Source organism: Oryzias latipes, chromosome 11 (assembly GCF_053564925.1).
Source record: "Oryzias latipes strain Hd-rR chromosome 11, Olatipes_Hd-rR_3.1".
NCBI lineage: Eukaryota > Metazoa > Chordata > Actinopteri > Beloniformes > Adrianichthyidae > Oryzias > Oryzias latipes.
The window spans coordinates 2,223,344-2,248,447 of record NC_136247.1 but is presented as its reverse complement, the minus strand read 5'-3'; the positions used below and the strand labels follow the sequence as shown (position 1 = coordinate 2,248,447).

Sequence of the window (25,104 nt, the reverse complement as noted above, 5' to 3'; positions counted from 1 at the left end):
CTCCAAAGAGAAACAGGTCCGTTTTGTCTGAATGACTTGACATCAACCAAGTTTGTTGGTGATGTTGCTTGACAGTAAATATAATGCACTGTTACATTGTTGAGGACAGCTGAGCATAAGCATGACTGCTGGCTGAATGTCAGAAGTTGCATTCAAACACGTGCCAGTACGAGACTGCAACTATAGCGCAGTGCGTCGGACTCCTCGTCCATCCTGACATCTTCCAGGACCAGCTTTGGAAAGTGTGAAACTAACAAGTGCTTGCTTGCTCAGAAGGCAAAGATTGAATTGAGAAAAAGGCCCTTTCTTTTTGAACTGAATTGTCAAGCAGGGCGTCTACTGAGGTGTTTTGCTTGTGGAGTAACCAAGATACTCAGCAGTTGCAATGTAGTGGAACTATGTCTGTTGGCAGCGCCAGGACGTTCTTCAGCCTACAGCCCTAGGGAAAGCTTGAGCGTCCATCCAAATTAACAGGCTGTGTGTTGCAGCAGCACAGAAGAGGCCTGTGCTTTGTGTACTTTTGAAGTTCCAAAGCACTTGTCCCACCCACTCTTTGTGTCCACTCTTGCATTTTCATGAGTCTGGGGAAATATTTGGATTTGAATATGAAGTTAAGAAAGTTACATGAGCTGAGGGATGAAAGTACTGAGTAAATTAGCTAACCAGATAGAAGTAAACATGAGACTAGCATTGAAGGAAGGACAGGAGTAATCAACGCCTCTGGGTGGGCTTGAACCACCAACCTTTTGGTTAACAGCCGAACGCGCTAGCCTATTGCGCCACAGAGACAACATGTGTGGAAAATACCATTCTGATTATAGTGCTTGTTGGTAAATGATGACATGTCATTTCTTATTTGAAATGGACTAAAAAGTCTGTTTGTGAGAGATTGCATTTGAATTGGTTTTTCATGCCACTTCATCCATTGAGGAAACAAAGTGTGCATCCCAGCTCGTCTGTGACCCATCTTCGACATGTTTGTTCAAGTGTGTCAGTTCCTCGTTAGTATAGTGGACAGTATCTCCGCCTGTCACGCGGAAGACCAGGGTTCGATTCCCTGACGGGGAGAGCCCTTTTCTAGTTCAGCCTTCAACTGGCTCCTAGAAAACACATTATCTTGCACCAACCCCTATTTGCTGGTGAAACCTCTATCAACTCCTACACACTCACTGTGGTGTCACAAAAATGGCCGCCTTCTTTGCAAGAATCAACAGGTAATTCATGAACCCCACAATTCTTTGCGACTCAAATATTTATTCTAAATGCACTGTCTGTTTCACAACATTTGTCCACATCTAAAGCTTTAGTGCTTCTGTCCTATATGGCACTTGTCACATTTCTGCTTCTTTTCAAAGACATCTTTCAAAGAAGGACATGACATTGTTTTCTCACAATTAAGGTTAGGTTTTGGTAAGTTCATCAAGATGCCCATTGTGCATTACAGCTAAGTCGTCAGACCGATTGTTCTAATGCAATGACTTGACACTTCTTTCAATAGCATCCAATGACAGCCAGGTAGCCCTTAATCCTCCCGGAATAAGGACAAATACAATTTGTAACTTGTCTGACAAAGACCTAAGAAGTTGTTTCCTTGGTGATGAGATCAATTCTCACCGCCAGGAAATCCCATCTTGTATTTTTCCATTCACTTTAAAACTGAAAATTCCATGTAATTGAAGTTCTTATAAACAAATACAAAACAAACCACACAGAACCTCAGAAAGAGTTTTCTGATAAAGGCAATCAGAAAGGATTGATCAGTCTTTCCGTCATTTCCAGCACATCCGACAACAGTCTCCAAAGAGAAACAGGTCCGTTTTGTCTGAATGACTTGACATCAACCAAGTTTGTTGGTGATGTTGCTTGACAGTAAATATAATGCACTGTTACATTGTTGAGGACAGCTGAGCATAAGCATGACTGCTGGCTGAATGTCAGAAGTTGCATTCAAACACGTGCCAGTACGAGACTGCAACTATAGCGCAGTGCGTCGGACACCTCGTCCATCCTGACGTCTTCCAGGACCAGCTTTGGAAAGTGTGAAACCAACAAGTGCTTGCTTGCTCAGAAGGCAAAGATTGAATTGAGAAAAAGGCCCTTTCTTTTTGAACTGAATTGTCAAGCAGGGCGTCTACTGAGGTGTTTTGCTTGTGGAGTAACCAAGATACTCAGTAGTTGCAATGTAGTGGAACTATGTCTGTTGGCAGTGCCAGGACGTTCTTCAGCCTACAGCCCTAGGGAAAGCTTGAGCGTCCATCCAAATTAACAGGCTGTGTGTTGCAGCAGCACAGAAGAGGCCTGTGCTTTGTGTACTTTTGAAGCTCCAAAGCACTTGTCCCACCCACTCTTTGTGTCCACTCTTGCATTTTCATGAGTCTGGGGAAATATTTGGATTTGAATATGAAGTTAAGAAAGTCACATGAGCTGAGGGATGAAAGTACTGAGTAAATTAGCTAACCAGATAGAAGTAAACATGAGACTAGCATTGAAGGAAGGACAGGAGTAAACAACGCCTCTGGGTGGGCTTGAACCACCAACCTTTCGGTTAACAGCCGAACGCGCTAGCCTATTGCGCCACAGAGACAACATGTGTGGAAAATACCATTCTGATTATAGTGCTTGTTGGTAAATGATGACATGTCATTTCTTATTTGAAATGGACTAAAAAGTCTGTTTGTGAGAGATTGCATTTGAATTGGTTTTTCATGCCACTTCATCCATTGAGGAAACAAAGTGTGCATCCCAGCTCGTCTGTGACCCGTCTTCGACATGTTTGTTCAAGTGTGTCAGTTCCTCGTTAGTATAGTGGACAGTATCTCCGCCTGTCACGCGGAAGACCAGGGTTCGATTCCCTGACGGGGAGAGCCCTTTTCTAGTTCAGCCTTCAACTGGCTCCTAGAAAACACATTATCTTGCACCAACCCCTATTTGCTGGTGAAACCTCTATCAACTCCTACACACTCACTGTGGTGTCACAAAAATGGCCGCCTTCTTTGCAAGAATCAACAGGTAATTCATGAACCCCACAATTCTTTGCGACTCAAATATTTATTCTAAATGCACTGTCTGTTTCACAACATTTGTCCACATCTAAAGCTTTAGTGCTTCTGTCCTATATGGCACTTGTCACATTTCTGCTTCTTTTCAAAGACATCTTTCAAAGAAGGACATGACATTGTTTTCTCACAATTAAGGTTAGGTTTTGGTAAGTTCAACAAGATGCCCACTGTGCATTACAGCTAAGTCGTCAGACCGATTGTTCTAATGCAATGACTTGACACCTCTTTCAATAGCATCCAATGACAGCCAGGTAGCCCTTAATCCTCCCGGAATAAGGACAAATACAATTTGTAACTTGTCTGACAAAGACCTAAGAAGTTGTTTCCTTGGTGATGAGATCAATTCTCACCGCCAGGAAATCCCATCTTGTCCTTTTCCATTCACTTTAAAACTGAAAATTCCATATAATTGAAGTTCTTATAAACAAATACAAAACAAACCACACAGAACCTCAGAAAGAGTTTTCTGATAAAGGCAATCAGAAAGGATTGATCAGTCTTTCCGTCATTTCCAGCACATCCGACAACAGTCTCCAAAGAGAAACAGGTCCGTTTTGTCTGAATGACTTGACATCAACAGAGTTTGTTGGTGATGTTGCTTGACAGTAAATATAATGCACTGTTACATTGTTGAGGACAGCTGAGCATAAGCATGACTGCTGGCTGAATGTCAGAAGTTGCATTCAAACAGGTGCCAGTACGAGACTGCAACTATAGCGCAGTGCGTCGGACTCCTCGTCCATCCTGACATCTTCCAGGACCAGCTTTGGAAAGTGTGAAACTAACAAGTGCTTGCTTGCTCAGAAGGCAAAGATTGAATTGAGAAAAAGGCCCTTTCTTTTTGAACTGAATTGTCAAGCAGGGCGTCTACTGAGGTGTTTTGCTTGTGGAGTAACCAAGATACTCAGTAGTTGCAATGTAGTGGAACTATGTCTGTTGGCAGCGCCAGGACGTTCTTCAGCCTACAGCCCTAGGGAAAGCTTGAGCGTCCATCCAAATTAACAGGCTGTGTGTTGCAGCAGCACAGAAGAGGCCTGTGCTTTGTGTACTTTTGAAGTTCCAAAGCACTTGTCCCACCCACTCTTTGTGTCCGCTCTTGCATTTTCATGAGTCTGGGGAAATATTTGGATTTGAATATGAAGTTAAGAAAGTTACATGAGCTGAGGGATGAAAGTACTGAGTAAATTAGCTAACCAGATAGAAGTAAACATGAGACTAGCATTGAAGGAAGGACAGGAGTAATCAACGCCTCTGGGTGGGCTTGAACCACCAACCTTTCGGTTAACAGCCGAACGCGCTAGCCTATTGCGCCACAGAGACAACATGTGTGGAAAATACCATTCTGATTATAGTGCTTGTTGGTAAATGATGACATGTCATTTCTTATTTGAAATGGACTAAAAAGTCTGTTTGTGAGAGATTGCATTTGAATTGGTTTTTCATGCCACTTCATCCATTGAGGAAACAAAGTGTGCATCCCAGCTCGTCTGTGACCCATCTTCGACATGTTTGTTCAAGTGTGTCAGTTCCTCGTTAGTATAGTGGACAGTATCTCCGCCTGTCACGCGGAAGACCAGGGTTCGATTCTCTGACGGGGAGAGCCCTTTTCTAGTTCAGCCTTCAACTGGCTCCTAGAAAACACATTATCTTGCACCAACCCCTATTTGCTGGTGAAACCTCTATCAACTCCTACACACTCACTGTGGTGTCACAAAAATGGCCGCCTTCTTTGCAAGAATCAACAGGTAATTCATGAACCCCACAATTCTTTGTGACTCAAATATTTATTCTAAATGCACTGTCTGTTTCACAACATTTGTCCACATCTAAAGCTTTAGTGCTTCTGTCCTATATGGCACTTGTCACATTTCTGCTTCTTTTCAAAGACAGCTTTCAAAGAAGGACATGACATTGTTTTCTCACAATTAAGGTTAGGTTTTGGTAAGTTCAACAAGATGCCCACTGTGCATTACAGCTAAGTCGTCAGACCGATTGTTCTAATGCAATGACTTGACACCTCTTTCAATAGCATCCAATGACAGCCAGGTAGCCCTTAATCCTCCCGGAATAAGGACAAATACAATTTGTAACTTGTCTGACAAAGACCTAAGAAGTTGTTTCCTTGGTGATGAGATCAATTCTCACTGCCAGGAAATCCCATCTTGTCCTTTTCCATTCACTTTAAAACTGAAAATTCCATATAATTGAAGTTCTTATAAACAAATACAAAACAAACCACACAGAACCTCAGAAAGAGTTTTCTGATAAAGGCAATCAGAAAGGATTGATCAGTCTTTCCGTCATTTCCAGCACATCCGACAACAGTCTCCAAAGAGAAACAGGTCCGTTTTGTCTGAATGACTTGACATCAACCAAGTTTGTTGGTGATGTTGCTTGACAGTAAATATAATGCACTGTTACATTGTTGAGGACAGCTGAGCATAAGCATGACTGCTGGCTGAATGTCAGAAGTTGCATTCAAACACGTGCCAGTACGAGACTGCAACTATAGCGCAGTGCGTCGGACTCCTCGTCCATCCTGACATCTTCCAGGACCAGCTTTGGAAAGTGTGAAACTAACAAGTGCTTGCTTGCTCAGAAGGCAAAGATTGAATTGAGAAAAAGGCCCTTTCTTTTTGAACTGAATTGTCAAGCAGGGCGTCTACTGAGGTGTTTTGCTTGTAGAGTAACCAAGATACTCAGTAGTTGCAATGTAGTGGAACTATGTCTGTTGGCAGCGCCAGGACGTTCTTCAGCCTACAGCCCTAGGGAAAGCTTGAGCGTCCATCCAAATTAACAGGCTGTGTGTTGCAGCAGCACAGAAGAGGCCTGTGCTTTGTGTACTTTTGAAGTTCCAAAGCACTTGTCCCACCCACTCTTTGTGTCCACTCTTGCATTTTCATGAGTCTGGGGAAATATTTGGATTTGAATATGAAGTTAAGAAAGTTACATGAGCTGAGGGATGAAAGTACTGAGTAAATTAGCTAACCAGATAGAAGTAAACATGAGACTAGCATTGAAGGAAGGACAGGAGTAATCAACGCCTCTGGGTGGGCTTGAACCACCAACCTTTTGGTTAACAGCCGAACGCGCTAGCCTATTGCGCCACAGAGACAACATGTGTGGAAAATACCATTCTGATTATAGTGCTTGTTGGTAAATGATGACATGTCATTTCTTATTTGAAATGGACTAAAAAGTCTGTTTGTGAGAGATTGCATTTGAATTGGTTTTTCATGCCACTTCATCCATTGAGGAAACAAAGTGTGCATCCCAGCTCGTCTGTGACCCATCTTCGACATGTTTGTTCAAGTGTGTCAGTTCCTCGTTAGTATAGTGGACAGTATCTCCGCCTGTCACGCGGAAGACCAGGGTTCGATTCCCTGACGGGGAGAGCCCTTTTCTAGTTCAGCCTTCAACTGGCTCCTAGAAAACACATTATCTTGCACCAACCCCTATTTGCTGGTGAAACTTCTATCAACTCCTACACACTCACTGTGGTGTCACAAAAATGGCCGCCTTCTTTGCAAGAATCAACAGGTAATTCATGAACCCCACAATTCTTTGTGACTCAAATATTTATTCTAAATGCACTGTCTGTTTCACAACATTTGTCCACATCTAAAGCTTTAGTGCTTCTGTCCTATATGGCACTTGTCACATTTCTGCTTCTTTTCAAAGACAGCTTTCAAAGAAGGACATGACATTGTTTTCTCACAATTAAGGTTAGGTTTTGGTAAGTTCAACAAGATGCCCACTGTGCATTACAGCTAAGTCGTCAGACCGATTGTTCTAATGCAATGACTTGACACCTCTTTCAATAGCATCCAATGACAGCCAGGTAGCCCTTAATCCTCCCGGAATAAGGACAAATACAATTTGTAACTTGTCTGACAAAGACCTAAGAAGTTGTTTCCTTGGTGATGAGATCAATTCTCACCGCCAGGAAATCCCATCTTGTCCTTTTCCATTCACTTTAAAACTGAAAATTCCATATAATTGAAGTTCTTATAAACAAATACAAAACAAACCACACAGAACCTCAGAAAGAGTTTTCTGATAAAGGCAATCAGAAAGGATTGATCAGTCTTTCCGTCATTTCCAGCACATCCGACAACAGTCTCCAAAGAGAAACAGGTCCGTTTTGTCTGAATGACTTGACATCAACCAAGTTTGTTGGTGATGTTGCTTGACAGTAAATATAATGCACTGTTACATTGTTGAGGACAGCTGAGCATAAGCATGACTGCTGGCTGAATGTCAGAAGTTGCATTCAAACAGGTGCCAGTACGAGACTGCAACTATAGCGCAGTGCGTCGGACTCCTCGTCCATCCTGACATCTTCCAGGACCAGCTTTGGAAAGTGTGAAACTAACAAGTGCTTGCTTGCTCAGAAGGCAAAGATTGAATTGAGAAAAAGGCCCTTTCTTTTTGAACTGAATTGTCAAGCAGGGCGTCTACTGAGGTGTTTTGCTTGTGGAGTAACCAAGATACTCAGTAGTTGCAATGTAGTGGAACTATGTCTGTTGGCAGCGCCAGGACGTTCTTCAGCCTACAGCCCTAGGGAAAGCTTGAGCGTCCATCCAAATTAACAGGCTGTGTGTTGCAGCAGCACAGAAGAGGCCTGTGCTTTGTGTACTTTTGAAGTTCCAAAGCACTTGTCCCACCCACTCTTTGTGTCCACTCTTGCATTTTCATGAGTCTGGGGAAATATTTGGATTTGAATATGAAGTTAAGAAAGTTACATGAGCTGAGGGATGAAAGTACTGAGTAAATTAGCTAACCAGATAGAAGTAAACATGAGACTAGCATTGAAGGAAGGACAGGAGTAATCAACGCCTCTGGGTGGTCTTGAATCACCAACCTTTCGGTAAACAGCCGAACGCGCTAGCCTATTGCGCCACAGAGACAACATGTGTGGAAAATACCATTCTGATTATAGTGCTTGTTGGTAAATGATGACATGTCATTTCTTATTTGAAATGGACTAAAAAGTCTGTTTGTGAGAGATTGCATTTGAATTGGTTTTTCATGCCACTTCATCCATTGAGGAAACAAAGTGTGCATCCCAGCTCGTCTGTGACCCATCTTCGACATGTTTGTTCAAGTGTGTCAGTTCCTCGTTAGTCTAGTGGACAGTATCTCCGCCTGTCACGCGGAAGACCAGGGTTCGATTCCCTGACGGGTAGAGCCCTTTTCTAGTTCAGCCTTCAACTGGCTCCTAGAAAACACATTATCTTGCACCAACCCCTATTTGCTGGTGAAACCTCTATCAACTCCTACACACTCACTGTGGTGTCACAAAAATGGCCGCCTTCTTTGCAAGAATCAACAGGTAATTCATGAACCCCACAATTCTTTGCGACTCAAATATTTATTCTAAATGCACTGTCTGTTTCACAACATTTGTCCACATCTAAAGCTTTAGTGCTTCTGTCCTATATGGCACTTGTCACATTTCTGCTTCTTCTCAAAGACAGCTTTCAAAGAAGGACATGACATTGTTTTCTCACAATTAAGGTTAGGTTTTGGTAAGTTCAACAAGATGCCCACTGTGCATTACAGCTAAGTCGTCAGACCGATTGTTCTAATGCAATGACTTGACACCTCTTTCAATAGCATCCAATGACAGCCAGGTAGCCCTTAATCCTCCCGGAATAAGGACAAATACAATTTGTAACTTGTCTGACAAAGACCTAAGAAGTTGTTTCCTTGGTGATGAGATCAATTCTCACCGCCAGGAAATCCCATCTTGTCCTTTTCCATTCACTTTAAAACTGAAAATTCCATATAATTGAAGTTCTTATAAACAAATACAAAACAAACCACACAGAACCTCAGAAAGAGTTTTCTGATAAAGGCAATCAGAAAGCATTGATCAGTCTTTCCGTCATTTCCAGCACATCCGACAACAGTCTCCAAAGAGAAACAGGTCCGTTTTGTCTGAATGACTTGACATCAACCAAGTTTGTTGGTGATGTTGCTTGACAGTAAATATAATGCACTGTTACATTGTTGAGGACAGCTGAGCATAAGCATGACTGCTGGCTGAATGTCAGAAGTTGCATTCAAACACGTGCCAGTACGAGACTGCAACTATAGCGCAGTGCGTCGGACTCCTCGTCCATCCTGACATCTTCCAGGACCAGCTTTGGAAAGTGTGAAACTAACAAGTGCTTGCTTGCTCAGAAGGCAAAGATTGAATTGAGAAAAAGGCCCTTTCTTATTGAACTGAATTGTCAAGCAGGGCGTCTACTGAGGTGTTTTGCTTGTGGAGTAACCAAGATACTCAGTAGTTGCAATGTAGTGGAACTATGTCTGTTGGCAGCGCCAGGACGTTCTTCAGCCTACAGCCCTAGGGAAAGCTTGAGCGTCCATCCAAATTAACAGGCTGTGTGTTGCAGCAGCACAGAAGAGGCCTGTGCTTTGTGTACTTTTGAAGTTCCAAAGCACTTGTCCCACCCACTCTTTGTGTCCACTCTTGCATTTTCATGAGTCTGGGGAAATATTTGGATTTGAATATGAAGTTAAGAAAGTTACATGAGCTGAGGGATGAAAGTACTGAGTAAATTAGCTAACCAGATAGAAGTAAACATGAGACTAGCATTGAAGGAAGGACAGGAGTAATCAACGCCTCTGGGTGGGCTTGAACCACCAACCTTTCGGTTAACAGCCGAACGCGCTAGCCTATTGCGCCACAGAGACAACATGTGTGGAAAATACCATTCTGATTATAGTGCTTGTTGGTAAATGACGACATGTCATTTCTTATTTGAAATGGACTAAAAAGTCTGTTTGTGAGAGATTGCATTTGAATTGGTTTTTCATGCCACTTCATCCATTGAGGAAACAAAGTGTGCATCCCAGCTCGTCTGTGACCCATCTTCGACATGTTTGTTCAAGTGTGTCAGTTCCTCGTTATCAACAGGTAATTCATGAACCCCACAATTCTTTGCGACTCAAATATTTATTCTAAATGCACTGTCTGTTTCACAACATTTGTCCACATCTAAAGCTTTAGTGCTTCTGTCCTATATGGCACTTGTCACATTTCTGCTTCTTCTCAAAGACAGCTTTCAAAGAAGGACATGACATTGTTTTCTCACAATTAAGGTTAGGTTTTGGTAAGTTCAACAAGATGCCCACTGTGCATTACAGCTAAGTCGTCAGACCGATTGTTCTAATGCAATGACTTGACACCTCTTTCAATAGCATCCAATGACAGCCAGGTAGCCCTTAATCCTCCCGGAATAAGGACAAATACAATTTGTAACTTGTCTGACAAAGACCTAAGAAGTTGTTTCCTTGGTGATGAGATCAATTCTCACCGCCAGGAAATCCCATCTTGTCCTTTTCCATTCACTTTAAAACTGAAAATTCCATATAATTGAAGTTCTTATAAACAAATACAAAACAAACCACACAGAACCTCAGAAAGAGTTTTCTGATAAAGGCAATCAGAAAGGATTGATCAGTCTTTCCGTCATTTCCAGCACATCCGACAACAGTCTCCAAAGAGAAACAGGTCCGTTTTGTCTGAATGACTTGACATCAACCAAGTTTGTTGGTGATGTTGCTTGACAGTAAATATAATGCACTGTTACATTGTTGAGGACAGCTGAGCATAAGCATGACTGCTGGCTGAATGTCAGAAGTTGCATTCAAACACGTGCCAGTACGAGACTGCAACTATAGCGCAGTGCGTCGGACTCCTCGTCCATCCTGACATCTTCCAGGACCAGCTTTGGAAAGTGTGAAACTAACAAGTGCTTGCTTGCTCAGAAGGCAAAGATTGAATTGAGAAAAAGGCCCTTTCTTATTGAACTGAATTGTCAAGCAGGGCGTCTACTGAGGTGTTTTGCTTGTGGAGTAACCAAGATACTCAGTAGTTGCAATGTAGTGGAACTATGTCTGTTGGCAGCGCCAGGACGTTCTTCAGCCTACAGCCCTAGGGAAAGCTTGAGCGTCCATCCAAATTAACAGGCTGTGTGTTGCAGCAGCACAGAAGAGGCCTGTGCTTTGTGTACTTTTGAAGTTCCAAAGCACTTGTCCCACCCACTCTTTGTGTCCACTCTTGCATTTTCATGAGTCTGGGGAAATATTTGGATTTGAATATGAAGTTAAGAAAGTTACATGAGCTGAGGGATGAAAGTACTGAGTAAATTAGCTAACCAGATAGAAGTAAACATGAGACTAGCATTGAAGGAAGGACAGGAGTAATCAACGCCTCTGGGTGGTCTTGAATCACCAACCTTTCGGTAAACAGCCGAACGCGCTAGCCTATTGCGCCACAGAGACAACATGTGTGGAAAATACCATTCTGATTATAGTGCTTGTTGGTAAATGATGACATGTCATGTCTTATTTGAAATGGACTAAAAAGTCTGTTTGTGAGAGATTGCATTTGAATTGGTTTTTCATGCCACTTCATCCATTGAGGAAACAAAGTGTGCATCCCAGCTCGTCTGTGACCCATCTTCGACATGTTTGTTCAAGTGTGTCAGTTCCTCGTTAGTCTAGTGGACAGTATCTCCGCCTGTCACGCGGAAGACCAGGGTTCGATTCCCTGACGGGGAGAGCCCTTTTCTAGTTCAGCCTTCAACTGGCTCCTAGAAAACGCATTATCTTGCACCAACCCCTATTTGCTGGTGAAACCTCTATCAACTCCTACACACTCACTGTGGTGTCACAAAAATGGCCGCCTTCTTTGCAAGAATCAACAGGTAATTCATGAACCCCACAATTCTTTGTGACTCAAATATTTATTCTAAATGCACTGTCTGTTTCACAACATTTGTCCACATCTAAAGCTTTAGTGCTTCTGTCCTATATGGCACTTGTCACATTTCTGCTTCTTCTCAAAGACAGCTTTCAAAGAAGGACATGACATTGTTTTCTCACAATTAAGGTTAGGTTTTGGTAAGTTCAACAAGATGCCCACTGTGCATTACAGCTAAGTCGTCAGACCGATTGTTCTAATGCAATGACTTGACACCTCTTTCAATAGCATCCAATGACAGCCAGGTAGCCCTTAATCCTCCCGGAATAAGGACAAATACAATTTGTAACTTGTCTGACAAAGACCTAAGAAGTTGTTTCCTTGGTGATGAGATCAATTCTCACCGCCAGGAAATCCCATCTTGTCCTTTTCCATTCACTTTAAAACTGAAAATTCCATATAATTGAAGTTCTTATAAACAAATACAAAACAAACCACACAGAACCTCAGAAAGAGTTTTCTGATAAAGGCAATCAGAAAGGATTGATCAGTCTTTCCGTCATTTCCAGCACATCCGACAACAGTCTCCAAAGAGAAACAGGTCCGTTTTGTCTGAATGACTTGACATCAACCAAGTTTGTTGGTGATGTTGCTTGACAGTAAATATAATGCACTGTTACATTGTTGAGGACAGCTGAGCATAAGCATGACTGCTGGCTGAATGTCAGAAGTTGCATTCAAACACGTGCCAGTACGAGACTGCAACTATAGCGCAGTGCGTCGGACTCCTCGTCCATCCTGACATCTTCCAGGACCAGCTTTGGAAAGTGTGAAACTAACAAGTGCTTGCTTGCTCAGAAGGCAAAGATTGAATTGAGAAAAAGGCCCTTTCTTATTGAACTGAATTGTCAAGCAGGGCGTCTACTGAGGTGTTTTGCTTGTGGAGTAACCAAGATACTCAGTAGTTGCAATGTAGTGGAACTATGTCTGTTGGCAGCGCCAGGACGTTCTTCAGCCTACAGCCCTAGGGAAAGCTTGAGCGTCCATCCAAATTAACAGGCTGTGTGTTGCAGCAGCACAGAAGAGGCCTGTGCTTTGTGTACTTTTGAAGTTCCAAAGCACTTGTCCCACCCACTCTTTGTGTCCACTCTTGCATTTTCATGAGTCTGGGGAAATATTTGGATTTGAATATGAAGTTAAGAAAGTTACATGAGCTGAGGGATGAAAGTACTGAGTAAATTAGCTAACCAGATAGAAGTAAACATGAGACTAGCATTGAAGGAAGGACAGGAGTAATCAACGCCTCTGGGTGGGCTTGAACCACCAACCTTTCGGTTAACAGCCGAACGCGCTAGCCTATTGCGCCACAGAGACAACATGTGTGGAAAATACCATTCTGATTATAGTGCTTGTTGGTAAATGACGACATGTCATTTCTTATTTGAAATGGACTAAAAAGTCTGTTTGTGAGAGATTGCATTTGAATTGGTTTTTCATGCCACTTCATCCATTGAGGAAACAAAGTGTGCATCCCAGCTCGTCTGTGACCCATCTTCGACATGTTTGTTCAAGTGTGTCAGTTCCTCGTTATCAACAGGTAATTCATGAACCCCACAATTCTTTGCGACTCAAATATTTATTCTAAATGCACTGTCTGTTTCACAACATTTGTCCACATCTAAAGCTTTAGTGCTTCTGTCCTATATGGCACTTGTCACATTTCTGCTTCTTCTCAAAGACAGCTTTCAAAGAAGGACATGACATTGTTTTCTCACAATTAAGGTTAGGTTTTGGTAAGTTCAACAAGATGCCCACTGTGCATTACAGCTAAGTCGTCAGACCGATTGTTCTAATGCAATGACTTGACACCTCTTTCAATAGCATCCAATGACAGCCAGGTAGCCCTTAATCCTCCCGGAATAAGGACAAATACAATTTGTAACTTGTCTGACAAAGACCTAAGAAGTTGTTTCCTTGGTGATGAGATCAATTCTCACCGCCAGGAAATCCCATCTTGTCCTTTTCCATTCACTTTAAAACTGAAAATTCCATATAATTGAAGTTCTTATAAACAAATACAAAACAAACCACACAGAACCTCAGAAAGAGTTTTCTGATAAAGGCAATCAGAAAGGATTGATCAGTCTTTCCGTCATTTCCAGCACATCCGACAACAGTCTCCAAAGAGAAACAGGTCCGTTTTGTCTGAATGACTTGACATCAACCAAGTTTGTTGGTGATGTTGCTTGACAGTAAATATAATGCACTGTTACATTGTTGAGGACAGCTGAGCATAAGCATGACTGCTGGCTGAATGTCAGAAGTTGCATTCAAACACGTGCCAGTACGAGACTGCAACTATAGCGCAGTGCGTCGGACTCCTCGTCCATCCTGACATCTTCCAGGACCAGCTTTGGAAAGTGTGAAACTAACAAGTGCTTGCTTGCTCAGAAGGCAAAGATTGAATTGAGAAAAAGGCCCTTTCTTATTGAACTGAATTGTCAAGCAGGGCGTCTACTGAGGTGTTTTGCTTGTGGAGTAACCAAGATACTCAGTAGTTGCAATGTAGTGGAACTATGTCTGTTGGCAGCGCCAGGACGTTCTTCAGCCTACAGCCCTAGGGAAAGCTTGAGCGTCCATCCAAATTAACAGGCTGTGTGTTGCAGCAGCACAGAAGAGGCCTGTGCTTTGTGTACTTTTGAAGTTCCAAAGCACTTGTCCCACCCACTCTTTGTGTCCACTCTTGCATTTTCATGAGTCTGGGGAAATATTTGGATTTGAATATGAAGTTAAGAAAGTTACATGAGCTGAGGGATGAAAGTACTGAGTAAATTAGCTAACCAGATAGAAGTAAACATGAGACTAGCATTGAAGGAAGGACAGGAGTAATCAACGCCTCTGGGTGGTCTTGAATCACCAACCTTTCGGTAAACAGCCGAACGCGCTAGCCTATTGCGCCACAGAGACAACATGTGTGGAAAATACCATTCTGATTATAGTGCTTGTTGGTAAATGATGACATGTCATGTCTTATTTGAAATGGACTAAAAAGTCTGTTTGTGAGAGATTGCATTTGAATTGGTTTTTCATGCCACTTCATCCATTGAGGAAACAAAGTGTGCATCCCAGCTCGTCTGTGACCCATCTTCGACATGTTTGTTCAAGTGTGTCAGTTCCTCGTTAGTCTAGTGGACAGTATCTCCGCCTGTCACGCGGAAGACCAGGGTTCGATTCCCTGACGGGGAGAGCCCTTTTCTAGTTCAGCCTTCAACTGGCTCCTAGAAAACACATTATCTTGCACCAACCCCTATTTGCTGGTGAAACCTCTATCAACTCCTACACACTCACTGTGGTGTCACAAAAATGGCCGCCTTCTTTGCAAGAATCAACAGGTAATTCATGAACCCCACAATTCTTTGTGACTCAAATATTTATTCTAAATGCACTGTCTGTTTCACAACATTTGTCCACATCTAAAGCTTTAGTGCTTCTGTCCTATATGGCACTTGTCACATTTCTGCTTCTTTTCAAAGACAGCTTTCAAAGAAGGACATGACATTGTTTTCTCACAATTAAGGTTAGGTTTTGGTAAGTTCAACAAGATGCCCACTGTGCATTACAGCTAAGTCGTCAGACCGATTGTTCTAATGCAATGACTTGACACCTCTTTCAATAGCATCCAATGACAGCCAGGTAGCCCTTAATCCTCCCGGAATAAGGACAAATACAATTTGTAACTTGTCTGACAAAGACCTAAGAAGTTGTTTCCTTGGTGATGAGATCAATTCTCACCGCCAGGAAATCCCATCTTGTCCTTTTCCATTCACTTTAAAACTGAAAATTCCATATAATTGAAGTTCTTATAAACAAATACAAAACAAACCACACAGAACCTCAGAAAGAGTTTTCTGATAAAGGCAATCAGAAAGGATTGATCAGTCTTTCCGTCATTTCCAGCACATCCGACAACAGTCTCCAAAGAGAAACAGGTCCGTTTTGTCTGAATGACTTGACATCAACCAAGTTTGTTGGTGATGTTGCTTGACAGTAATTATAATGCACTGTTACATTGTTGAGGACAGCTGAGCATAAGCATGACTGCTGGCTGAATGTCAGAAGTTGCATTCAAACACGTGCCAGTACGAGACTGCAACTATAGCGCAGTGCGTCGGACTACTCGTCCATCCTGACATCTTCCAGGACCAGCTTTGGAAAGTGTGAAACCAACAAGTGCTTGCTTGCTCAGAAGGCAAAGATTGAATTGAGAAAAAGGCCCTTTCTTTTTGAACTGAATTGTCAAGCAGGGCGTCTACTGAGGTGTTTTGCTTGTGGAGTAACCAAGATACTCAGTAGTTGCAATGTAGTGGAACTATGTCTGTTGGCAGAGCCAGGACGTTATTCAGCCTACAGCCCTAGGGAAAGCTTGAGCGTCCATCCAAATTAACAGGCTGTGTGTTGCAGCAGCACAGAAGAGGCCTGTGCTTTGTGTACTTTTGAAGCTCCAAAGCACTTGTCCCACCCACTCTTTGTGTCCACTCTTGCATTTTCATGAGTCTGGGGAAATATTTGGATTTGAATATGAAGTTAAGAAAGTTACATGAGCTGAGGGATGAAAGTACTGAGTAAATTAGCTAACCAGATAGAAGTAAACTTGAGACTAGGATTGAAGGAAGGACAGGAGTAACCAACGCCTCTGGGTGGGCTTGAACCACCAACCTTTCGGTTAACAGCCGAACGCGCTAGCCTATTGCGCCACAGAGACAACATGTGTGGAAAATACCATTCTGATTATAGTGCTTGTTGGTAAATGATGACATGTCATTTCTTATTTGAAATGGACTAAAAAGTCTGTTTGTGAGAGATTGCATTTGAATTGGTTTTTCATGCCACTTCATCCATTGAGGAAACAAAGTGTGCATCCCAGCTCGTCTGTGACCCACCTTCGACATGTTTGTTCAAGTGTGTCAGTTCATCGTTAGTATAGTGGACAGTATCTCCGCCTGTCACGCGGAAGACCAGGGTTCGATTCCCTGACGGAGAGAGCCCTTTTCTAGTTCAGCCTTCAACTGGCTCCTAGAAAACACATTATCTTGCACCAACCCCTATTTGCTGGTGAAACCTCTATCAACTCCTACACACTCACTGTGGTGTCACAAAAATGGCCGCCTTCTTTGCAAGAATCAACAGGTAATTCATGAACCCCACAATTCTTTGTGACTCAAATATTTATTCTAAATGCACTGTCTGTTTCACAACATTTGTCCACATCTAAAGCTTTAGTGCTTCTGTCCTATATGGCACTTGTCACATTTCTGCTTCTTTTCAAAGACAGCTTTCAAAGAAGGACATGACATTGTTTTCTCACAATTAAGGTTAGGTTTTGGTAAGTTCAACAAGATGCCCACTGTGCATTACAGCTAAGTCGTCAGACCGATTGTTCTAATGCAATGACTTGACACCTCTTTCAATAGCATCCAATGACAGCCAGGTAGCCCTTAATCCTCCCGGAATAAGGACAAATACAATTTGTAACTTGTCTGACAAAGACCTAAGAAGTTGTTTCCTTGGTGATGAGATCAATTCTCACCGCCAGGAAATCCCATCTTGTCCTTTTCCATTCACTTTAAAACTGAAAATTCCATATAATTGAAGTTCTTATAAACAAATACAAAACAAACCACACAGAACCTCAGAAAGAGTTTTCTGATAAAGGCAATCAGAAAGGATTGATCAGTCTTTCCGTCATTTCCAGCACATCCGACAACAGTCTCCAAAGAGAAACAGGTCCGTTTTGTCTGAATGACTTGACATCAACCAAGTTTGTTGGTGATGTTGCTTGACAGTAAATATAATGCACTGTTACATTGTTGAGGACAGCTGAGCATAAGCATGACTGCTGGCTGAATGTCAGAAGTTGCATTCAAACACGTGCCAGTACGAGACTGCAACTATAGCGCAGTGCGTCGGACTCCTCGTCCATCCTGACATCTTCCAGGACCAGCTTTGGAAAGTGTGAAACTAACAAGTGCTTGCTTGCTCAGAAGGCAAAGATTGAATTGAGAAAAAGGCCCTTTCTTATTGAACTGAATTGTCAAGCAGGGCGTCTACTGAGGTGTTTTGCTTGTGGAGTAACCAAGATACTCAGTAGTTGCAATGTAGTGGAACTATGTCTGTTGGCAGCGCCAGGACGTTCTTCAGCCTACAGCCCTAGGGAAAGCTTGAGCGTCCATCCAAATTAACAGGCTGTGTGTTGCAGCAGCACAGAAGAGGCCTGTGCTTTGTGTACTTTTGAAGTTCCAAAGCACTTGTCCCACCCACTCTTTGTGTCCACTCTTGCTTTTTCATGAGTCTGGGGAAATATTTGGATTTGAATATAAAGTTAAGAAAGTTACATGAGCTGAGGGATGAAAGTACTGAGTAAATTAGCTAACCAGATAGAAGTAAACATGAGACTAGCATTGAAGGAAGGACAGGAGTAATCAACGCCTCTGGGTGGTCTTGAATCACCAACCTTTCGGTAAACAGCCGAACGCGCTAGCCTATTGCGCCACAGAGACAACATGTGTGGAAAATACCATTCTGATTATAGTGCTTGTTGGTAAATGATGACATGTCATTTCTTATTTGAAATGGACTAAAAAGTCTGTTTGTGAGAGATTGCATTTGAATTGGTTTTTCATGCCACTTCATCCATTGAGGAAACAAAGTGTGCATCCCAGCTCGTCTGTGACCCATCTTCGACATGTTTGTTCAAGTGTGTCAGTTCCTCGTTAGTATAGTGGACAGTATCTCCGCCTGTCACGCGGAAGACCAGGGTTCGATTCCCTGACGGGTAGAGCCCTTTTCTAGTTCAGCCTTCAACTGGCTCCTAGAAAACACATTATCTTGCACCAACCCCTATTTGCTGGTGAAACCTCTATCAACTCCTACACACTCACTGTGGTGTCACAAAAATGGCCGCCTTCTTTGCAAGAATCAACAGGTAATTCATGAACCCCACAATTCTTTGCGACTCAAATATTTATTCTAAATGCACTGTCTGTTTCACAACATTTGTCCACATCTAAAGCTTTAGTGCTTCTGTCCTATATGGCACTTGTCACATTTCTGCTTCTTCTCAAAGACAGCTTTCAAAGAAGGACATGACATTGTTTTCTCACAATTAAGGTTAGGTTTTGGTAAGTTCAACAAGATGCCCACTGTGCATTACAGCTAAGTCGTCAGACCGATTGTTCTAATGCAATGACTTGACACCTCTTTCAATAGCATCCAATGACAGCCAGGTAGCCCTTAATCCTCCCGGAATAAGGACAAATACAATTTGTAACTTGTCTGACAAAGACCTAAGAAGTTGTTTCCTTGGTGATGAGATCAATTCTCACCGCCAGGAAATCCCATCTTGTCCTTTTCCATTCACTTTAAAACTGAAAATTCCATATAATTGAAGTTCTTATAAACAAATACAAAACAAACCACACAGAACCTCAGAAAGAGTTTTCTGATAAAGGCAATCAGAAAGGATTGATCAGTCTTTCCGTCATTTCCAGCACATCCGACAACAGTCTCCAAAGAGAAACAGGTCCGTTTTGTCTGAATGACTTGACATCAACCAAGTTTGTTGGTGATGTTGCTTGACAGTAAATATAATGCACTGTTACATTGTTGAGGACAGCTGAGCATAAGCATGACTGCTGGCTGAATGTCAGAAGTTGCATTCAAACACGTGCCAGTACGAGACTGCAACTATAGCGCAGTGCGTCGGACTCCTCGTCCATCCTGACATCTTCCAGGACCAGCTTTGGAAAGTGTGAAACTAACAAGTGCTTGCTTGCTCAGAAGGCAAAGATTGAATTGAGAAAAAGGCCCTTTCTTTTTGAACTGAATTGTCAAGCAGGGCGTCTACTGAGGTGTTTTGCTTGTGGAGTAACCAAGATACTCAGTAGTTGCAATGTAGTGGAACTATGTCTGTTGGCAGCGCCAAGACGTTCTTCAGCCTACAGCCCTAGGGAAAGCTTGAGCGTCCATCCAAATTAACAGGCTGTGTGTTGCAGCAGCACAGAAGAGGACCGTGCTTTGTGTACTTTTGAAGTTCCAAGGGACTTGTCCCACCCACTCTTTGTGTCCACTCTTGCATTTTCATGAGTCTGGGGAAATATTTGGATTTGAATATGAAGTTAAGAAAGTTACATGAGCTGAGGGATGAAAGTTCTGTGTAAATTAGCTAACCAGATAGAAGTAAACATGAGACTAGCATTGAAGGAAGGACAGGAGTAATCAACGCCTCTGGGTGGGCTTGAACCACCAACCTTTCGGTTAACAGCCGAACGCGCTAGCCTATTGCGCCACAGAGACAACATATGTGTGGAAAATACCATTCTGATTATAGTGCTTGTTGGTAAATGATGACATGTCATTTCTTATTTGAAATGGACTAAAAAGTCTGTTTGTGAGAGATTGCATTTGAATTGGTTTTTCATGCCACTTCATCCATTGAGGAAACAAAGTGTGCATCCCAGCTCGTCTGTGACCCATCTTCGACATGTTTGTTCAAGTGTGTCAGTTCCTCGTTAGTATAGTGGACAGTATCTCCGCCTGTCACGCGGAAGACCAGTGTTCGATTCCCTGACGGGGAGAGCCCTTTCCTAGTTCAGCCTTCAACTGGCTCCTAGAAAACACATTATCTTGCACCAACACCTATTTGCTGGTGAAACCTCTATCAACTCCTACACACTCACTGTGGTGTCACAAAAATGGCCGCCTTCTTTGCAAGAATCAACAGGTAATTCATGAACCCCACAATTCTTTGTGACTCAAATATTTATTCTAAATGCACTGTCTGTTTCACAACATTTGTCCACATCTAAAGCTTTAGTGCTTCTGTCCTATATGGCACTTGTCACATTTCTGCTTCTTTTCAAAGACAGCTTTCAAAGAAGGACATGACATTGTTTTCTCACAATTAAGGTTAGGTTTTGGTAAGTTCAACAAGATGCCCACTGTGCATTACAGCTAAGTCGTCAGACCGATTGTTCTAATGCAATGACTTGACACCTCTTTCAATAGCATCCAATGACAGCCAGGTAGCCCTTAATCCTCCCGGAATAAGGACAAATACAATTTGTAACTTGTCTGACAAAGACCTAAGAAGTTGTTTCCTTGGTGATGAGATCAATTCTCACCGCCAGGAAATCCCATCTTGTCCTTTACCATTCACTTTAAAACTGAAAATTCCATATAATTGAAGTTCTTATAAACAAATACAAAACAAACCACACAGAACCTCAGAAAGAGTTTTCTGATAAAGGCAATCAGAAAGGATTGATCAGTCTTTCCGTCATTTCCAGCACATCCGACAACAGTCTCCAAAGAGAAACAGGTCCGTTTTGTCTGAATGACTTGACATCAACCAAGTTTGTTGGTGATGTTGCTTGACAGTAAATATAATGCACTGTTACATTGTTGAGGACAGCTGAGCATAAGCATGACTGCTGGCTGAATGTCAGAAGTTGCATTCAAACACGTGCCAGTACGAGACTGCAACTATAGCGCAGTGCGTCGGACTCCTCGTCCATCCTGACATCTTCCAGGACCAGCTTTGGAAAGTGTGAAACTAACAAGTGCTTGCTTGCTCAGAAGGCAAAGATTGAATTGAGAAAAAGGCCCTTTCTTTTTGAACTGAATTGTCAAGCAGGGCGTCTACTGAGGTGTTTTGCTTGTGGAGTAACCAAGATACTCAGTAGTTGCAATGTAGTGGAACTATGTCTGTTGGCAGCGCCAAGACGTTCTTCAGCCTACAGCCCTAGGGAAAGCTTGAGCGTCCATCCAAATTAACAGGCTGTGTGTTGCAGCAGCACAGAAGAGGACCGTGCTTTGTGTACTTTTGAAGTTCCAAAGCACTTGTCCCACCCACTCTTTGTGTCCACTCTTGCATTTTCATGAGTCTGGGGAAATATTTGGATTTGAATATGAAGTTAAGAAAGTTACATGAGCTGAGGGATGAAAGTACTGAGTAAATTAGCTAACCAGATAGAAGTAAACATGAGACTAGCATTGAAGGAAGGACAGGAGTAATCAACGCCTCTGGGTGGTCTTGAATCACCAACCTTTCGGTAAACAGCCGAACGCGCTAGCCTATTGCGCCACAGAGACAACATGTGTGGAAAATACCATTCTGATTATAGTGCTTGTTGGTAAATGATGACATGTCATTTCTTATTTGAAATGGACTAAAAAGTCTGTTTGTGAGAGATTGCATTTGAATTGGTTTTTCATGCCACTTCATCCATTGAGGAAACAAAGTGTGCATCCCAGCTCGTCTGTGACCCATCTTCGACATGTTTGTTCAAGTGTGTCAGTTCCTCGTTAGTCTAGTGGACAGTATCTCCGCCTGTCACGCGGAAGACCAGGGTTCGATTCCCTGACGGGGAGAGCCCTTTTCTAGTTCAGCCTTCAACTGGCTCCTAGAAAACACATTATCTTGCACCAACCCCTATTTGCTGGTGAAACCTCTATCAACTCCTACACACTCACTGTGGTGTCACAAAAATGGCCGCCTTCTTTGCAAGAATCAACAGGTAATTCATGAACCCCACAATTCTTTGTGACTCAAATATTTATTCTAAATGCACTGTCTGTTTCACAACATTTGTCCACATCTAAAGCTTTAGTGCTTCTGTCCTATATGGCACTTGTCACATTTCTGCTTCTTTTCAAAGACAGCTTTCAAAGAAGGACATGACATTGTTTTCTCACAATTAAGGTTAGGTTTTGGTAAGTTCAACAAGATGCCCACTGTGCATTACAGCTAAGTCGTCAGACCGATTGTTCTAATGCAATGACTTGACACCTCTTTCAATAGCATCCAATGACAGCCAGGTAGCCCTTAATCCTCCCGGAATAAGGACAAATACAATTTGTAACTTGTCTGACAAAGACCTAAGAAGTTGTTTCCTTGGTGATGAGATCAATTCTCACCGCCAGGAAATCCCATCTTGTCCTTTTCCATTCACTTTAAAACTGAAAATTCCATATAATTGAAGTTCTTATAAACAAATACAAAACAAACCACACAGAACCTCAGAAAGAGTTTTCTGATAAAGGCAATCAGAAAGGATTGATCAGTCTTTCCGTCATTTCCAGCACATCCGACAACAGTCTCCAAAGAGAAACAGGTCCGTTTTGTCTGAATGACTTGACATCAACCAAGTTTGTTGGTGATGTTGCTTGACAGTAAATATAATGCACTGTTACATTGTTGAGGACAGCTGAGCATAAGCATGACTGCTGGCTGAATGTCAGAAGTTGCATTCAAACAGGTGCCAGTACGAGACTGCAACTATAGCGCAGTGCGTCGGACTCCTCGTCCATCCTGACATCTTCCAGGACCAGCTTTGGAAAGTGTGAAACTAACAAGTGCTTGCTTGCTCAGAAGGCAAAGATTGAATTGAGAAAAAGGCCCTTTCTTTTTGAACTGAATTGTCAAGCAGGGCGTCTACTGAGGTGTTTTGCTTGTGGAGTAACCAAGATACTCAGTAGTTGCAATGTAGTGGAACTATGTCTGTTGGCAGCGCCAGGACGTTCTTCAGCCTACAGCCCTAGGGAAAGCTTGAGCGTCCATCCAAATTAACAGGCTGTGTGTTGCAGCAGCACAGAAGAGGCCTGTGCTTTGTGTACTTTTGAAGCTCCAAAGCACTTGTCCCACCCACTCTTTGTGTCCACTCTTGCATTTTCATGAGTCTGGGGAAATATTTGGATTTGAATATGAAGTTAAGAAAGTTACATGAGCTGAGGGATGAAAGTACTGAGTAAATTAGCTAACCAGATAGAAGTAAACTTGAGACTAGGATTGAAGGAAGGACAGGAGTAACCAACGCCTCTGGGTGGGCTTGAACCACCAACCTTTCGGTTAACAGCCGAACGCGCTAGCCTATTGCGCCACAGAGACAACATGTGTGGAAAATACCATTCTGATTATAGTGCTTGTTGGTAAATGATGACATGTCATTTCTTATTTGAAATGGACTAAAAAGTCTGTTTGTGAGAGATTGCATTTGAATTGGTTTTTCATGCCACTTCATCCATTGAGGAAACAAAGTGTGCATCCCAGCTCGTCTGTGACCCATCTTCGACATGTTTGTTCAAGTGTGTCAGTTCCTCGTTAGTCTAGTGGACAGTATCTCCGCCTGTCACGCGGAAGACCAGGGTTCGATTCCCTGACGGGGAGAGCCCTTTTCTAGTTCAGCCTTCAACTGGCTCCTAGAAAACACATTATCTTGCACCAACCCCTATTTGCTGGTGAAACCTCTATCAACTCCTACACACTCACTGTGGTGTCACAAAAATGGCCGCCTTCTTTGCAAGAATCAACAGGTAATTCATGAACCCCACAATTCTTTGTGACTCAAATATTTATTCTAAATGCACTGTCTGTTTCACAACATTTGTCCACATCTAAAGCTTTAGTGCTTCTGTCCTATATGGCACTTGTCACATTTCTGCTTCTTTTCAAAGACAGCTTTCAAAGAAGGACATGACATTGTTTTCTCACAATTAAGGTTAGGTTTTGGTAAGTTCAACAAGATGCCCACTGTGCATTACAGCTAAGTCGTCAGACCGATTGTTCTAATGCAATGACTTGACACCTCTTTCAATAGCATCCAATGACAGCCAGGTAGCCCTTAATCCTCCCGGAATAAGGACAAATACAATTTGTAACTTGTCTGACAAAGACCTAAGAAGTTGTTTCCTTGGTGATGAGATCAATTCTCACCGCCAGGAAATCCCATCTTGTCCTTTTCCATTCACTTTAAAACTGAAAATTCCATATAATTGAAGTTCTTATAAACAAATACAAAACAAACCACACAGAACCTCAGAAAGAGTTTTCTGATAAAGGCAATCAGAAAGGATTGATCAGTCTTTCCGTCATTTCCAGCACATCCGACAACAGTCTCCAAAGAGAAACAGGTCCGTTTTGTCTGAATGACTTGACATCAACCAAGTTTGTTGGTGATGTTGCTTGACAGTAAATATAATGCACTGTTACATTGTTGAGGACAGCTGAGCATAAGCATGACTGCTGGCTGAATGTCAGAAGTTGCATTCAAACAGGTGCCAGTACGAGACTGCAACTATAGCGCAGTGCGTCGGACTCCTCGTCCATCCTGACATCTTCCAGGACCAGCTTTGGAAAGTGTGAAACTAACAAGTGCTTGCTTGCTCAGAAGGCAAAGATTGAATTGAGAAAAAGGCCCTTTCTTTTTGAACTGAATTGTCAAGCAGGGCGTCTACTGAGGTGTTTTGCTTGTGGAGTAACCAAGATACTCA

At 42.5% G+C, this 25,104-nt stretch overlaps 16 non-coding genes across 16 annotated transcripts; 7 read left to right on the top strand and 9 right to left on the bottom strand.

The window, feature by feature from the left end:
* Positions 1 to 715: 715 nt before the first annotated feature.
* On the bottom strand, positions 716 to 789 carry trnan-guu (transfer RNA asparagine (anticodon GUU)). Its single transcript has one exon. It is a non-coding gene; the product is annotated as a tRNA-Asn (tRNA).
* Positions 790 to 996: 207 nt separating this feature from the next.
* trnad-guc (transfer RNA aspartic acid (anticodon GUC)) lies at positions 997 to 1,068 on the top strand. The gene has a single exon. It is a non-coding gene; the product is annotated as a tRNA-Asp (tRNA).
* A 1,442-nt stretch (positions 1,069 to 2,510) lies between these two features.
* Positions 2,511 to 2,584, bottom strand: trnan-guu (transfer RNA asparagine (anticodon GUU)). Its single transcript has one exon. It is a non-coding gene; the product is annotated as a tRNA-Asn (tRNA).
* A 207-nt stretch (positions 2,585 to 2,791) lies between these two features.
* trnad-guc (transfer RNA aspartic acid (anticodon GUC)) lies at positions 2,792 to 2,863 on the top strand. The gene has a single exon. It is a non-coding gene; the product is annotated as a tRNA-Asp (tRNA).
* Positions 2,864 to 4,305: 1,442 nt separating this feature from the next.
* trnan-guu (transfer RNA asparagine (anticodon GUU)) lies at positions 4,306 to 4,379 on the bottom strand. Its single transcript has one exon. It is a non-coding gene; the product is annotated as a tRNA-Asn (tRNA).
* A 1,721-nt stretch (positions 4,380 to 6,100) lies between these two features.
* On the bottom strand, positions 6,101 to 6,174 carry trnan-guu (transfer RNA asparagine (anticodon GUU)). The gene has a single exon. It is a non-coding gene; the product is annotated as a tRNA-Asn (tRNA).
* Positions 6,175 to 6,381: 207 nt separating this feature from the next.
* trnad-guc (transfer RNA aspartic acid (anticodon GUC)) lies at positions 6,382 to 6,453 on the top strand. Its single transcript has one exon. It is a non-coding gene; the product is annotated as a tRNA-Asp (tRNA).
* A 3,237-nt stretch (positions 6,454 to 9,690) lies between these two features.
* On the bottom strand, positions 9,691 to 9,764 carry trnan-guu (transfer RNA asparagine (anticodon GUU)). The gene has a single exon. It is a non-coding gene; the product is annotated as a tRNA-Asn (tRNA).
* Positions 9,765 to 11,564: 1,800 nt separating this feature from the next.
* trnad-guc (transfer RNA aspartic acid (anticodon GUC)) lies at positions 11,565 to 11,636 on the top strand. Its single transcript has one exon. It is a non-coding gene; the product is annotated as a tRNA-Asp (tRNA).
* Positions 11,637 to 13,078: 1,442 nt separating this feature from the next.
* Positions 13,079 to 13,152, bottom strand: trnan-guu (transfer RNA asparagine (anticodon GUU)). The gene has a single exon. It is a non-coding gene; the product is annotated as a tRNA-Asn (tRNA).
* Positions 13,153 to 14,952: 1,800 nt separating this feature from the next.
* trnad-guc (transfer RNA aspartic acid (anticodon GUC)) lies at positions 14,953 to 15,024 on the top strand. Its single transcript has one exon. It is a non-coding gene; the product is annotated as a tRNA-Asp (tRNA).
* Positions 15,025 to 16,466: 1,442 nt separating this feature from the next.
* Positions 16,467 to 16,540, bottom strand: trnan-guu (transfer RNA asparagine (anticodon GUU)). The gene has a single exon. It is a non-coding gene; the product is annotated as a tRNA-Asn (tRNA).
* Positions 16,541 to 20,056: 3,516 nt separating this feature from the next.
* trnan-guu (transfer RNA asparagine (anticodon GUU)) lies at positions 20,057 to 20,130 on the bottom strand. Its single transcript has one exon. It is a non-coding gene; the product is annotated as a tRNA-Asn (tRNA).
* A 2,004-nt stretch (positions 20,131 to 22,134) lies between these two features.
* trnad-guc (transfer RNA aspartic acid (anticodon GUC)) lies at positions 22,135 to 22,206 on the top strand. The gene has a single exon. It is a non-coding gene; the product is annotated as a tRNA-Asp (tRNA).
* Positions 22,207 to 23,648: 1,442 nt separating this feature from the next.
* On the bottom strand, positions 23,649 to 23,722 carry trnan-guu (transfer RNA asparagine (anticodon GUU)). The gene has a single exon. It is a non-coding gene; the product is annotated as a tRNA-Asn (tRNA).
* Positions 23,723 to 23,929: 207 nt separating this feature from the next.
* On the top strand, positions 23,930 to 24,001 carry trnad-guc (transfer RNA aspartic acid (anticodon GUC)). The gene has a single exon. It is a non-coding gene; the product is annotated as a tRNA-Asp (tRNA).
* The last annotated feature ends 1,103 nt before the right edge of the window (positions 24,002 to 25,104 follow it).